Genomic DNA, 14,014 nt, shown 5'->3' with positions numbered 1-14,014 from the left:
TTTTTCTTGAAGACTAAGCATAGTTCAGATTGTATGAATAATTGTGTGTATATAAAGTGCAAATATGTGGTGAAAACCACTACACACGTACATATCAGTACTAACGTAGAACAAATGCTTGCTTGAGTCTTGAGATAATACAGTAATATGTGTGTTAGAGATACCTAAAGACAAAACTATGTTATACATTATTTCCAAACTCGGACATCTAAAAATCATGAGTCAGGCCCTTGCAAAAGTCATGCGTGGCTTAAAATGGTGTTTCCTAATGTCTGACCCTTTAAAATCCATTGTGTCATATTGTTTAACTTTTCCATTAAGCTGTCATTCACAACATCTAGATGTCAGCCCCAAGGCTATGCACATACTAGAAGTCTAGTGGTGAGTCTGTGCTGGGCTCACTGGAGAGCCCTCTTCTACGGCAGCAAGTCATATAAGGAGCATAGAGAGGGAATTGAGAAAAGGGCCACAAGATCTAAAGCTCCATGTATCCAGTCCTTCAAAAGCCCAGCTGATACAAAGCAGAAGTGCAGTAGGCTGCAGGAAAGCTGTGCTCATGGCTTTCTGAGCATTCAGATGGTTCTTAGAAGTGTTTTTACTATTCTTATGTTAATTATAGTTGCCAACACCTCCACGCCAAGGAGGTTTACAATTATTACCCACCTACCAAATTTGAAGCTCCATCTAATTGTTGTTTTGCTTCTATAATTGTTGCCATGGGATGCTTCAACAGTGCATAGGAGAGAAGCTGCCTCTTTCACTCTGGTATCTCTCTCTCTCTCTGTCTCTCTCCCTCTGCATTGATTAACAGTGTGTGTCACATTGGGGAGTATGCTTGAGGAGGGGGCAAAAAAACCCCCAAAAACCCATAGTACCAGCAGGAGTCATTCTGACTTCCCATCAGTGAATTTTGGCTGCTGTTTTCTGCCCCAGACCTTAGCATTTATATTTAGTCCTTATTTGCTCCTAAGGGAGAGAACAAAAAATGTGGAAGAGTTGACAAGTACACTGGAACTCGAGTGTCGTCAAACCCTAGTGTTCAAAAGCATAAGAGAGATGCAAAAATAGGTTGGACTGGGTTAATAATTGTAAATTAGATGATCGGCTTTGATTCTGCTATAACCTTTAGGGGAGCTGTTCCCATCCTTCAGAATTGTGTGTGATTGTTTCATGCTCTAAATTAACCTCAAAGGCATATGGATAAATACGCACTGGCTGCTTAAGAAACTCCATTAGCTTTTTCCTAGGTCCTAAGGTGGAGATCTGCCTTTCTTTTCCTCTTCATCCATTTTATTTGTAGTCCCTGACCCACAACACTCACATTTCTCTGTTTCTTTCAGAGGCTTTGTCCTCTTTTCAAACTTCTGCCTCATTCCTCCTCACCATGCACTCACTATATTCTTTTGTAACATACCTTTTGGTTTCCTGTGCAGTTTCCAATCCTTAAACTACTTGGGGTGACCATTTTCATTTAGAACATTCTGGAGTGAGTCCTATGTGAACTCAAAGGGAAGCGACAGCCATATTTATTGGATCATTGTCATTACTGCTTGTAAAAACTGTAAGGAGGAGTAGTCATTCAGGATTGGTGCATGCATTGTGAATTCATGGGAGGATTTAAAAAAAACAAAAACTGCACCTGAAATCACAAGGAATGCAATGTCTTAAGAGCTGTCAATAGTAAAATGCCTTTCTGGTTTCTGAAGAAATTCTGTGTGTGTGCTGAATATTTTAGTTTTGCCCAGCTCCTCTGACTTAGAAAACAGGTTAGTAAGACCATACGTTGGAATCTTAATGGTACATACAGTAAAAACAATGAGGCCATGACACCTTAAAGACTAACAGATGTATTTGGGCATAAGCTTTCATGGGTAAAACCCATTTCGTGCATCTGAAGTGGGTTTTAGCCACGAAATCTTATTCCCAATAAATCTGTTAGTCTTTAAGCTGACACAGGACTCTTCATTATTTTGGCAGATGCAGACTAATACAGCTACCCCTCTGAGACCTGTACATATAGTGTTCTCACATACATTTTATTGGGACAGTATTGACTGCTGAGTTGAGAATTTTCCAGTGACACCTCCCAAGGCATACTGGTACAAAGATTATTATAATAGTGTGCAAGTGTAAATACAGACTGTCACCTACTATTTTTTCCACAAGCCCCTTCCTCATTCAGTACACGGGATTGGTTCTGCTGATTGAATGTGTAGTTTACTCATGAGGTGGATTGCTTAAATCACCAAAAAAAAAATTGATTAAAATCAAGTTTTCCACTGACCCTTCTTCACATATTTTTTCAAACAATGGTGAAAATCTGATCACTAAAACATGTTAATTTTACAGGTCAGTACAATATTTTATAACATCTAAGAGAGTGTGTAGTTTGGTTAATTTTTTAGATAACTTGATTTTTATTAATTTAGGGAATAGTATATAATACTCAATACCTGTGTCAAGCTGCAGATGCAGCAGCAGAACCAAAGGAATGGTAAGGACTAAATCATACAGGCAAACACAGTATAATTTATACTTTTTTATACTTTATTCAACTTAATCTTAAATGTTACATAAATGTTTCACATTTGCAATTGCAGCAGTCTCCACAGTTGCCGCTGACGGCTGTCCTCATACTCTGTTTAAATAAATCAAATTTGATGAAATCCAGTAGTCAAGTGCTCAGATCACAAAATGAATGGTGGCCTTAAAACATCTATGACTAACTCTCCTCTTCTCCACACCCATTGTCTTTTTGATGCAGCTCTGATTCCAAGTTACCGAAAAAGCTAAGACTATGACTTGGTCTATGTAACCCCAGAGGCACTGAGACCAAGTGTGAAGGAGAATGAAGTCTCTGCTGCACAGCCTTGCCTGAGAGCCAGCTGGCCTTTAGTTCAGGGCTTTAGCCTCTAAGGAAGCAGGTTCAATCTCTCCTACCAATGGCCCTGGTCCGTTAGGGTCACATCTACACTAGGGATCAAAGTCGATGCCAGATGTGCAGTTCTAGACATGCCATTAGCATAGCTAGAATTGCCATAACAGGATTTGACTTTGTTCCTTGGTGTAGATCAGGGCTCTTCGGGCTCACACTGACATCCTTTACTCTTCATATCAGTGTGGAGTACCTGGGGCGATAACCAAGCCCGCAGAGATTGATTTTGCCACATTTTCACACGCATGGCAAAATCGATCCTGTGGCACACTGGCCCTCCTTGCACCCCTGCTTCTTCCTCCCCATAACACATACCCTGGCTGTGTTTATAGTGCATTTAATTTTAGAGTAGGCCTCACTCAAAACCAGGATAGTATGGGGTTCCTGTGGGAAAGCTGAGTTATGCTGATGTAACATGGAGAATAGATTTATGACATCACCATTATGTTCTGTGGCCATGATGTTTCAAAATAAGGGGAATGTATTATGTAATATAAAATAAGAAAATTACACGCAGTGGCAACTGGCAATTGTAGAGTTCTCTTACTGCCACTGTCTGTACTATACAGTTGGATGATTGTATTCTAAATGTAGTTTATTTAACAAACCCCAAGGATTAGCTAAGCTATATTTTTTCCCCATCGACAGCCAACATAGCAAACAGCTTCAGAATTTACTTGTTAAATCACATTTATACTAAAAGGCATTGAGAGCTTCTTGAAGAATGATGCATTGCAAAGTTGATCTACGTTATGCTTCAGACATAACCACGTTTTCAGCTACATAATTTTCTCCCAATAAGCAGTTTTCCTTGTGATGTGTCGTTCTCACAGCTACGCTCTACATCATCTTTTTGCACTGTTCTGCACTCAACATGTTTTCCTTTTTTACTCAGGGAACAGATTTCTTCAGAATATTGCCAGGTTGGAGCTTTTTCACACCCAGAAGCCAAAGCAATTTTTCAATGGCAAAAATATAGGAGGCTGTATGAGTCGTCTCTTGTTCTTTCTAGTTCATTCCACCGTTGCTTTCTATGCTGCCTCCATCCTCGCCATTCTTATATATTGTGTCTCTGTCTTTAGACAATGTCTTAACTAACTCCTCCACTGTGCTTGACCCAGGTCCACCAACATACAAGCACAGAACAAAAACAGTGCTATCCAGCTTATGTCTCTGTCTTTGCACGCATGAGTTTGTCTCAGAGCTTGAAATTGAAAATCCAGAACTTTGAAGTGAAAGGTGGTGGTTAGGTTGGACAGACTAGAGCCATTAATTTATTTTTATAAGTCTGCAAGTGTAGGTGTAGCATGTTCGTGGTGATTGTGTGACTGTCATATTTCAATGATAAATTTAGTATTTTTTTAAAAGAAAGCTAATATAAATTAAAAAAAAATCTGTTTTCTTTTAAAAGTCACTGAATTTTATCTACCCTGTTATTCAGGATGTCTTTTCTCTTCATCATTCATTGTGTGACCTAATTCATTATTTACTCCATACCAGTACAGTACTGATTTACTGCAGATTATGAATTTACTAATTTCCTCATGAGCGTTTCTTTGTGGTAGTCTTATCATGTATTAATAAATTTATCTTCAATCTGTGAGGTGGAATTAGCTCTGTTTTACAGGTGGGTTATTGAGGTGCACAGATTACAACCAAAATTATTGGAAGTGTCAATTTTGAGAGCCCAGTTTAAACTCCCTAGGGTCTGACTTTCCAGAGTACTTCATATTTTGTAGTTAGCACCCTACCCAATTTATGGCCATGAAAAAGACATCACAGCCCCCATCTGCACTGTCAATCTGCAATTCGAAATCTGCACTTTGAAATGCACATGGCTGTCATTATGCTAATGAGGCACTGAATATGCAAGTTAGTGCCTTATTAGCCTGCTTTGAATTGCCTCATTACCATGCCATCACTGACGGGAGGGGACAAGTGTAGAAGCAGCCTAAGATTGAGTGTATGTATCGTCAGATATGGAACCCAGGTTTTAAGCAGTCTGTGAGGATATTTGCTTTGGTTTGGTTTGACTTTGTGATCTGCATGGATGGATTAGAGAGTCCAAATTACATATGTGCTGCCACGTGAACAGTTGCTTTAAATTTAAAAAAAAAAAAGTGTTTCTCCGTTTCACTACTCTTTCCCCTACCATTTTCTCTGTCTAGAGAAGAGACAGCGAAATCTAACTTCAGCAGGCAGTAATTTTCATTATTTAACTTGCTGATGGCAAAGCCATGTGTTTTGCAGGACTGCTACAATTCTTGAACACTGCTTCATTGAGCTGTTCACACCAAGTAGGCTAAAAAGTTTGGTTTAGTATCATTTAATTTAGCTGTCAGGATTCAGAAATAATGTACTCCAGGCCTCTTACATAAATGATTTCTTACAGATTAACTGCTGAAGCAATTACCTCACTTGAATTAGCCTTTTACTAAATGTGCCAATATTGCATGCTGGGTCACATATTACTACATTAACAAGTTTTTCTTGTAGAATAATGACCTTGGTACCGGTGTGAAGGCTGTCGTTAGTGTGTTTATAGATTATATGATTTGATTTCTGTGTTTTATTGGGGCTGTGAAGCAATTAAAAATTAATCACAATTAATTGCGTGATAAAAAATTAATCCTTTTTAATCACACAGTCCAACAATAAAACATTACCACAAATATTTTCAGATGTTTTCTGCAGTTGCAAATGTATTGATTTCAATTACAACATCAAAGACAAAATTGTACAATGCTTACTTTACATTTTATTTTTTATTACAAATATTTGCACTGTAAAGAACAAAATTGTATTTTTCATTTCTTCTCACAGTACTGTAGTGCTGTCTTTGTGGTGAGTGTTGAACTTAGAAATGCAGAATTATGTACAAAATTCCACATGTAAAAATAAAGCAATGTAAAAATTTAGTGCTAACAAATCCACTCAGTTCTACTTTTTATTCAGCCACTCACTCAGACAAACAAGTTTGGTTATAATTTGAAGGAGATAACACCTGAAAGTGAGAACAGGTGTTAACATGGCACCGTTGTAGCTGGCATTGCAAAAGTTATGTGCCAGATGAGCTAAAGATTCATGTATCTCTTCATGCTTCAGCCACTATTCCAGAGGACATGTCTATGCTGATAATGGATTCTTAATGATCAATGTGAACTGGTGTATGTTCATTTTCATCATCTGATTCAGATGCCACCAACAGTTTGATTTTTCTTGTTTGGTAGTTCAGGTTTTGTAGTTTTGGCATCACAGTGTTGCTCTTTTAAAACTTGTGAATGCATGCTCCACACCTTGAGCCTCTTAGATATTTGGGTGGTACTTCAGATTCTTCAACCTTGTTAGAATGCTGTAGCTTTCTTTAGACTTCTCATATTGGTAACTTCTGCATTTTCTGAAATCTGCTGTGAAGTCATTCTTAGGATGAACATGTGTTGGGTCATCATTTGTGACTGCTGTAACAAGAAATTTATGACAGAATGTGGATAAAACGGAGCAAGAGACATGCCTTTCTTCCTTGAGTTCAGTCAAAGTTAATTCATGCATTATATTTTTTAGAGAGTATCATTAGCGTGGAAGCATGTTCTGTAGAATGGTGGCTGAAGTATGAAGGGGCATATGACTGTTTTAGCATGTGCGGCAGTAAATACATTATAGTGCTGGCTACAAAATGGTCACGTGAACACGTGTTCTCGCTTTCTGGTAAAATTGTAAATAACAATTGAGCAGAAGTTACATCCTGTCAATTTAAACAAACTTATTTGTCTTAGTAATTTATCAGTATAAGAAGTAGGACTGAGTAGACATGCAGGCTGTAAAGTTTTATGTTGTTTTGGTTTTAAGTGTACAAGTTGAACCTCTCTAGTTCACCACTCTGGTCTGGCAGCATCTGTAGTCTGGCATGGTTTTAGTTAGCCCAATGTCTGCTTATGGGTGTGGCCAAGTTTCCCACAGTCCCATAAAGTTTGTTTACAGCCACGAGTCCTGGCTTCTAGTGCTCTGTGCTGTTGTTTAGCTCTAATTTACCTCAAAACGTCTTGTAAGATTCCAGTAGGTAGTGGAAGTATTGGTAATCCCACTTGACAATATTGACCTCCTGTGGTTTGGCAAATTCTTTGTTTTGGAACCAGTCAGGTCCGGAGGGTACTAGAGTAAAGCAGTTCCATCCATAGTTGTGCAACCAAAAAAAAAAAAAAAACTCTACATTTGAAAATTATGTTTCTATGGTAAAGAGACTGTACTTCAGTACTTACTTGCGTGAGGTAAATTAAAACAATACTATTTTATCAGTTTTACAGTGCATATTTGTAATCAAAAATAGAGGTCTGTATACTTTGTATTCGCTGTTGTAATTGAAATCCAATGCTAAAGATGTACAAAAACATCCATGAATATTTAATAAATTTCAGTTGGTATTTTATTCTTTAACAGTGTGCTTAATCACCTTTAATTTTTTTATCATGGTTAACTTTTGAGTTTATCATGTGAGCTAACTGAGATTAATCACAGTCTCAGTTTTTGTTTAGGGTCTAGATTCTAGAAACAAATGATCACAAGATAATTTCAGCTTTCCTTTAAACAAAAAAAAATGATCTCTGATAAAAGAGGGCTGAAAACTTGACATGTTGAACCTTACAGCTTCAGAAAACAAATAGAGAAGCCAAAGTTTATTACTTTTTATATCCGAGGAATTTGAAGGCCTAACATATGTTTTAGTACATGGAATTGAATCCTTTGTCTTTTGAGGTAACCTGCTGCTGTTCTAAGTAGGTTTGTCCTTGTCACAGTATCACTCTTTTACCCATACCTCTTCTTCTCTCAAGGATAAGCTTGTTACAAGCTAGTGGCTTGTGTCTGCACCTGCTGAGAGTTATATGGTACTTGGTAAGAGGGATCTTAATTTAGTATTCCATTGGTGGAATTTACTGTGGTCAGGATTTTTGTCCATTGTTAGCCTGCCATTTTATCGGTGGCACAGCGAAGGGCACATTACATGAGAGATGCATTAGTTCTACTTGACAATATACTAGTAATGGCAGTTTAAAAATTTAATGCATGTATTTCAGTTTTGGCATACAAATGGCACTTTTAAAATTCTTGACAAATTGTAATATTCTCTGGCAGAAAATATGTTCCTGGATTTGCTCTACAATTAACATTCCCATTTTATTTTTCTTTTATTAATGTTGGTTTGTTTGTTTTTTTTAATTTACCGGTGTAGATTATGGTCAAAGATGCATAATTTATTCGCACGGCTGATGCAATAACATGCAGAAATACTATAGTAGCTCTCAGGTACCAGACTTCTGGGTTTTGTGCATGAACTATTGCAGCGACATACAAGCAGCTATTTAAATATATTGATTTTTTTCACACCTCATTAGCTTTTCCCAGTATGTAACTCATAGTTTTAAATAATTGCGATGCTAAAAGTCATTTTTTATTCTTTAGTCATCCTTACATGGCTTCAATAGTTAAACCTTTCCATTTCTCTCTGAAAGGATTTGATTCCCACGTCATCCTGATGATGTGGCTGTCTGAAACCTAATTTTTTAAAATTACTACCTGCTAAATTTGCTGTCTGTGATGCGTTTAGTCAGAGAGAACACCTTGTGACCATCATTTGACATAATAAAGTACATTAAAATAAAATACAAGCCTGCCTATCTGCCTTTTCGGGTGCCCTACCATCCTGTCCTGCTGAGCCAGGCCCTCCAGCCACGACACAGAAGTAGGATCAAATCCCCGCACAGTATAATGTAGATACTGAGATCAGATCAGCTCTGGGAAGCCAAATGCATGGCCTCTGTCTGACCCAAACCCCAGATAAATCTGTCTTATTTGCTTAAAGTCTTCTTCAAGGTAAGCTCACGTTGTGTGCCCTTTCCCAGGTAAAGAGAGAGATGCACAGACACCTTTCCCTTCACCCTTCCCAGGTAACAGTTACTTAAACTAGATTTATTAATTAGCAAATATGATTTTATTATGTATAAAAAGGTAGGATTGAAGCAGTCATAAGAAGTAGCAGACAGAACAATGTAGGTTAGGTTACTAAACAAAATAGAGCATGCAAGCCAAGCTCAATACACTAAAAAACTGGTTGTCTCCCCCTCAGTTATTCGCTAAGCTTCTTGCACAAACTAGACAGCCTCTCAGTCTGTTTTCAATCCTTCCCTCTGTTCAGTATTAGATGTTTCCAGCAGTCCTCTTGGATGGCAAACTGGAGTATCCTGACTTCTGACAGCCACCTCTATTTTTTTGGCTTTCCACCTTTATATACATTTTCCCGAAGTCATGAATCCTATGTGTTTAGTTGAAATTTTTCTCCTTTTATTGGAAAAATGCAGCCTCCAAGATGGGTTTCGCATCAGGTAATATGGCCACCTGTCTTGGTAGGACCAACCATAGCCCCTCTTCCCAGGTTTACAGGGAAAACAAGTCTATTTTACTGATCATTGTCCTGAGTATTGGGTCATTAATTTCCCAAAGTACTACTAATGGCCCTCATTTAGCATGCTACGTCAGTAATACAGGTTTATACTTCATATTTCTAGCTAAAACTACAGGAATTATACATGTGTAGAAATGGGATAATCATATTCAGTAGCTTACAGGCTTTCCAATGATGCTATATGAGGTATTTTGTGCAAAGCATAAGAACATAAGAGCGGCCATACTGGGTCAGACCAAAGGTCCATCCAGCCCAGTATCCTGTCTGCCGACAGTGGCCAATGCCAGGTGCCCCTGAGGAATTGGACCGAACAGGTAACAATTGAGCGATCTCTCTTGCCATCCATCTCCAGCCTCTGACAAACAGCAGCTAGGGACACCATTCCTTACCCATCCTTGCTGATAGCCGTTAATGGACCTAACTTCCATGAATTAATCTAGCTCTTTTTAAACCCTGTTATAGTCCTAGCTTTCACAGCCTCCTCTGGTGAGGAGTTCCATGGGTTGACTGTGCACTGTGTGAAGAATTTCATTTTATTTATTTTTTTTTAAACCTGCTGTCTATTAATTTCATCTGGTGTCCTCTAGTTCTGATATTATGGGAACAAGTAAATATTTTTTCCTTGTTCACTTTCTCCATACCACTCATAATTTTATATACCTATATCATATCCCCCCTTAGTCTCCTCTTTTCTAAGATGAAAAGTCCTAGTCTCTTTAGTCTGTCTTCATATGGGACCCATTCCAACCCCCTGCTCATTTTAGTTGCCGTTTTCTGATCCTTTTCTAATGCCAATATATCTTATTTAAGATGAGACCACAATCTGTGTGCCATATTCAAGATGTGGGTGTACCATAGTCTTATGAAAGGCAATAAGATGTTCTCCATTGTATTCTGCATCCCTTTTTTAACGATTCCTAACATCTTGTTTGCTTTTTTGACTGCCGCTTTGAACGGTGTGGATGTTTTCACAGGACTGTGCATGATGACTCCAAGATCACTTCGCTGATTAGTTACAGCTAAATTAGCCCCCATCATACTGTATGTACAGTTGGGGTTATTTTTTCCAATGTACGTTACTTTACATTTATCCACATGAAATTTCATTTGCCATTTCATTGCACAGTCACTCTGTTTTGTGAGATTGTTTTGAAGTTCTTTTTGAAGCATATTCCAATTCTGTCATACTCATGGTTATACATAAAGAACATGGAATGCCCAGTGACACTATCCCAGCTATATTAATTTAAGATGTTTCTGATGCTGGTGGAATTTGGGAACATAAGGTTATAAAAACTCAGGCAATGTACACTTAATTCAAGTTTATATTCATATGATAACCTGGGAATCTCAACTTTTAATAGATATAAGCCTTATTGCCGTGGTGCGCATGCGTGTGCGCACACCTCCCCCCCCCCCCCCGCCCCCCGAATGCAGGCTTCCCATTCCCTGGAGTTGACTCTGATTTCATTATGTACAACCTTGGTCCCTCCCTCCCTTGACCAAGACTGAAACGGAACACTGGTTGATAGCAGAGAGGGTAATAAAGCAGGCAGCCACTTCTCTCTGCAGTGACAGAATCAGTAGCAGAGCAGGAGGATAGCTGATTTGGCTACCTGGGTGCAGTGGTATATAGAACCCAAAGGATGAGGAGAACAGATGCAAATTCCATCCCTGTTGATGGTGATCAAGTCCAGAAGCCAAAAATGATGGGACTGTTCTGTCTACATCAGGACTGTCATATGAATAAACACACACAAAAATGTTTGATTTATGGCTGTATCTGCTAGTAAGTAGTAAATAACCCCCCTCCACAGCCTGCCCCTGCCCCAAGTCCTTTGTTAAAAGCAATCTGGCAGAAGCAAATATTACATGACCGAAGACAATTCCTTGACTTGTCTTCCTGCTGAAGATGTGATGAACAAACTAATATTAATCTTTTAAATGGTGACATATTTTAACCTTCATAGTGTACAGATCATTATGCATAAATCAAAAGCTATCTTCTGTAAAAATTAAAATTAAGACAAAAATGCCAAAACCATCTCATAAAGAAACAGAGCTATATAGTGTATTTTATAAACTCGTATGTCTCCAAAGCCAGTGGGAGAAGGAATCCTTGACAGAAAATTCTCAGAGTGTTTATTTCACAAGCCTGTGCTGTATGATTTTAGCAGGTGAGTTTGCCTGAAATGTTCTCTGTAGATCAGGAATACATTGATACTTTCATACTTCTGAGCAGAAGTAAAAATGTTACGAGTGACACAGAATAGCAGAACAAGCCCCCTTCCTTCTTCCCTGCTGCTTTTTTTTTCGGGAACAGTTTCAAAACTCAGTATTTTTTCAACCAGATCCAATAATGGAGCCAGTATCACTTGTACATCAGTATAAGAGAAGTTGAGGGAGTGAGAACAAGACTGGTTAAGCATGTAATAAATAATAATGGGTCACTGCACGAATGAACAGTTTGAGTCCCATTCCTTATTAGCTTTGCTGGAGAAACAGAAAACTAAGAAAATAGAAAAGGGGCATCTGAAGGAACCTCTTTGCCATTACTGTCCTGAGCTTCCATTGTTGAAGGACATCCTTTAAGCTAATTTCAGAGCCATAAAAAATCTATTTGGTCAGTGAATAAGAGCAGAAAGCCCAAGTGAATAATAGCCATAAATACCAAAGTCCTTGGGATAACAGCCTGTAAAACTGTCAAAAAGCATTGCTTAAGTGACAGAAGAAAGCAGAAATACCAGCCCACTTGGCCCTGTAGTTAAGATTTCTCAAAACTGTTGTATTATTTATATGGTATATTTTTTGTTATAGTCGAGTAATATTGTATCCCTCAATATGAGAGAAGTATCAAAGTGAATTAATGAATCACATATGAGTTTTTTAAGGTTTGTAAATTTCTAAAATAATATAAATCAAATACTGGTACATAACTGAGATCTGATTTAAAATGGAAACTTGCAATTTGCAGTTTAGTCCCTGTAAGTTGCAATTTCTGTGTGAAAAGTGTAGTAGCTGACAAAAATATAGGACATAACCTGTTGAAACCAGTATCAGCAATTAATTTTGTTGTAAAAAGCAGAAAGTGACAGAAGAAAGGAAACCCATTTGTGAAACCATTTGAGGAAGGAGGCTATATTTGTTTTTAAAATGTTGATGTCTTTGCCAGTTGTATTAACTATTTTTCTTATTGACATAGTCTAGTATGAAAATGTTTGGTTTATGATGTTAGATCTTATTGTGTTGTTGAAGACCTTCATTTTAATATTGGTACAACTTGCCACATATTTTTTTTAGAGGGGAAGTAGAATTTTAATGCCACTGTCACTGAAGGCATCTTTCAGATGTTCTTATTTTGTATGAGAGTAGATGTGGAACTGCTTATTTACAGGTCTGATTCTGTGAACATGTGTTCATGTGGGAGTAGTTCTACTCAAATGAATAGTCCTATTTAGTTCTGGAAGTATTTTATGCTGAGTAGATTCATAGAATCATAGAAGAGTAGGACTGGAAGGGACCTCGAGAGGCCATCGAGTCCAGCCCCCTGCCCTCATGGCAGGACCAAGCACTTTCTAGACCATCCCTGAAAGCCATCTATCTAACCTCTTCTTAAATATCTCCAGTGATGGAGATTCTACCACCTCCCTTGGCAATTGGTTCCGGTGTGTGATCACCCTGACAGTTAGGAACTTTTTCCTAATGTCCAACCTGAACCTCCCCTGCTGCAATTTCAGTCCATTGCCTCTTGTTCCATCCTCAGAGGCAAGGAAGAACAAGTTCCCTCCCTCTGCCTTATGACACCCTTTTAGATACCTGAAAAATAAAAAGTTTATAAGTTGGTAGAGGATTGGGCCCAAATATTCTATTTTGTTTGTCAAACTGTGAGGACTCTACTTGTCATTCATTTGAGGGGAATGGATGTTACTTTTTCCCCAGGTATCACCAGAAAAATAGAAATATTCTGTTGCCCAAATAGGCCTCTTTTTGACTTTGAGAAGAAAGGAGAAAAGGTGTAAATCTGCCTTCTTATTATTAAGGGCAACAATAGATTGATTTATGACAAAAAGGCAATTGTTGGGCTTATGTAAGCTATATGTGTTAAAGTACATGTTATCACCAGCTTTACAATTGTTATTTTTGACAAGGGCTTAGTGCTATATTAATCAAAGAGGAAAGTATATTGTCAAAATGAGTTGGAAGATTTCTCTGTTAATCTGGGTGACCCATCATAATGATGCAGCCGCGTAAAGCTTAAAATGGGGGAGGTTTTTAAAAAATAAGAGGTTGAAGTTTCAATACCAAACCTGAGTTATACTTCAGGTGGGGTGTTTTTTCTTTTCATGGTGTTGAAGGTTTTTACCATCTCCATTATTTGCTGTCTTGTATTATTATTTAGGATGCTTACTTGCTTTCATATTTTTTGCGTGTTGAGGCAAGATACCATAAAAAATTTAAGGCAGGGGAGGTCAGGTTGGGATGGTTCCAAAAGAGTGGTAAATAGACATGAATATTCAATAAAAGACTTGTATACCATGGCAAAAATGTATAGATTTTAATTGTGATGAATCTGATCCAGTTCTACAGAAAATATTCTAAGCCATTTATAAAATTAATAGAAAATT

At 37.9% G+C, this 14,014-nt stretch overlaps 1 protein-coding gene across 1 annotated transcript in view; it reads left to right on the top strand.

The window, feature by feature from the left end:
* MLLT3 (MLLT3 super elongation complex subunit) overlaps positions 1 to 14,014 on the top strand; it is a 210,343-nt gene that overhangs the window by 161,213 nt on the left and 35,116 nt on the right. The window lies entirely within an intron of this gene.

The sequence above is a fragment of the Carettochelys insculpta genome, chromosome 5 (genome assembly GCF_033958435.1).
Source record: "Carettochelys insculpta isolate YL-2023 chromosome 5, ASM3395843v1, whole genome shotgun sequence".
Lineage (NCBI taxonomy): Eukaryota > Metazoa > Chordata > Testudines > Carettochelyidae > Carettochelys > Carettochelys insculpta.
Note: the sequence above shows the minus strand (reverse complement) of the source record. Positions and strands in the feature narration are given on the sequence as shown.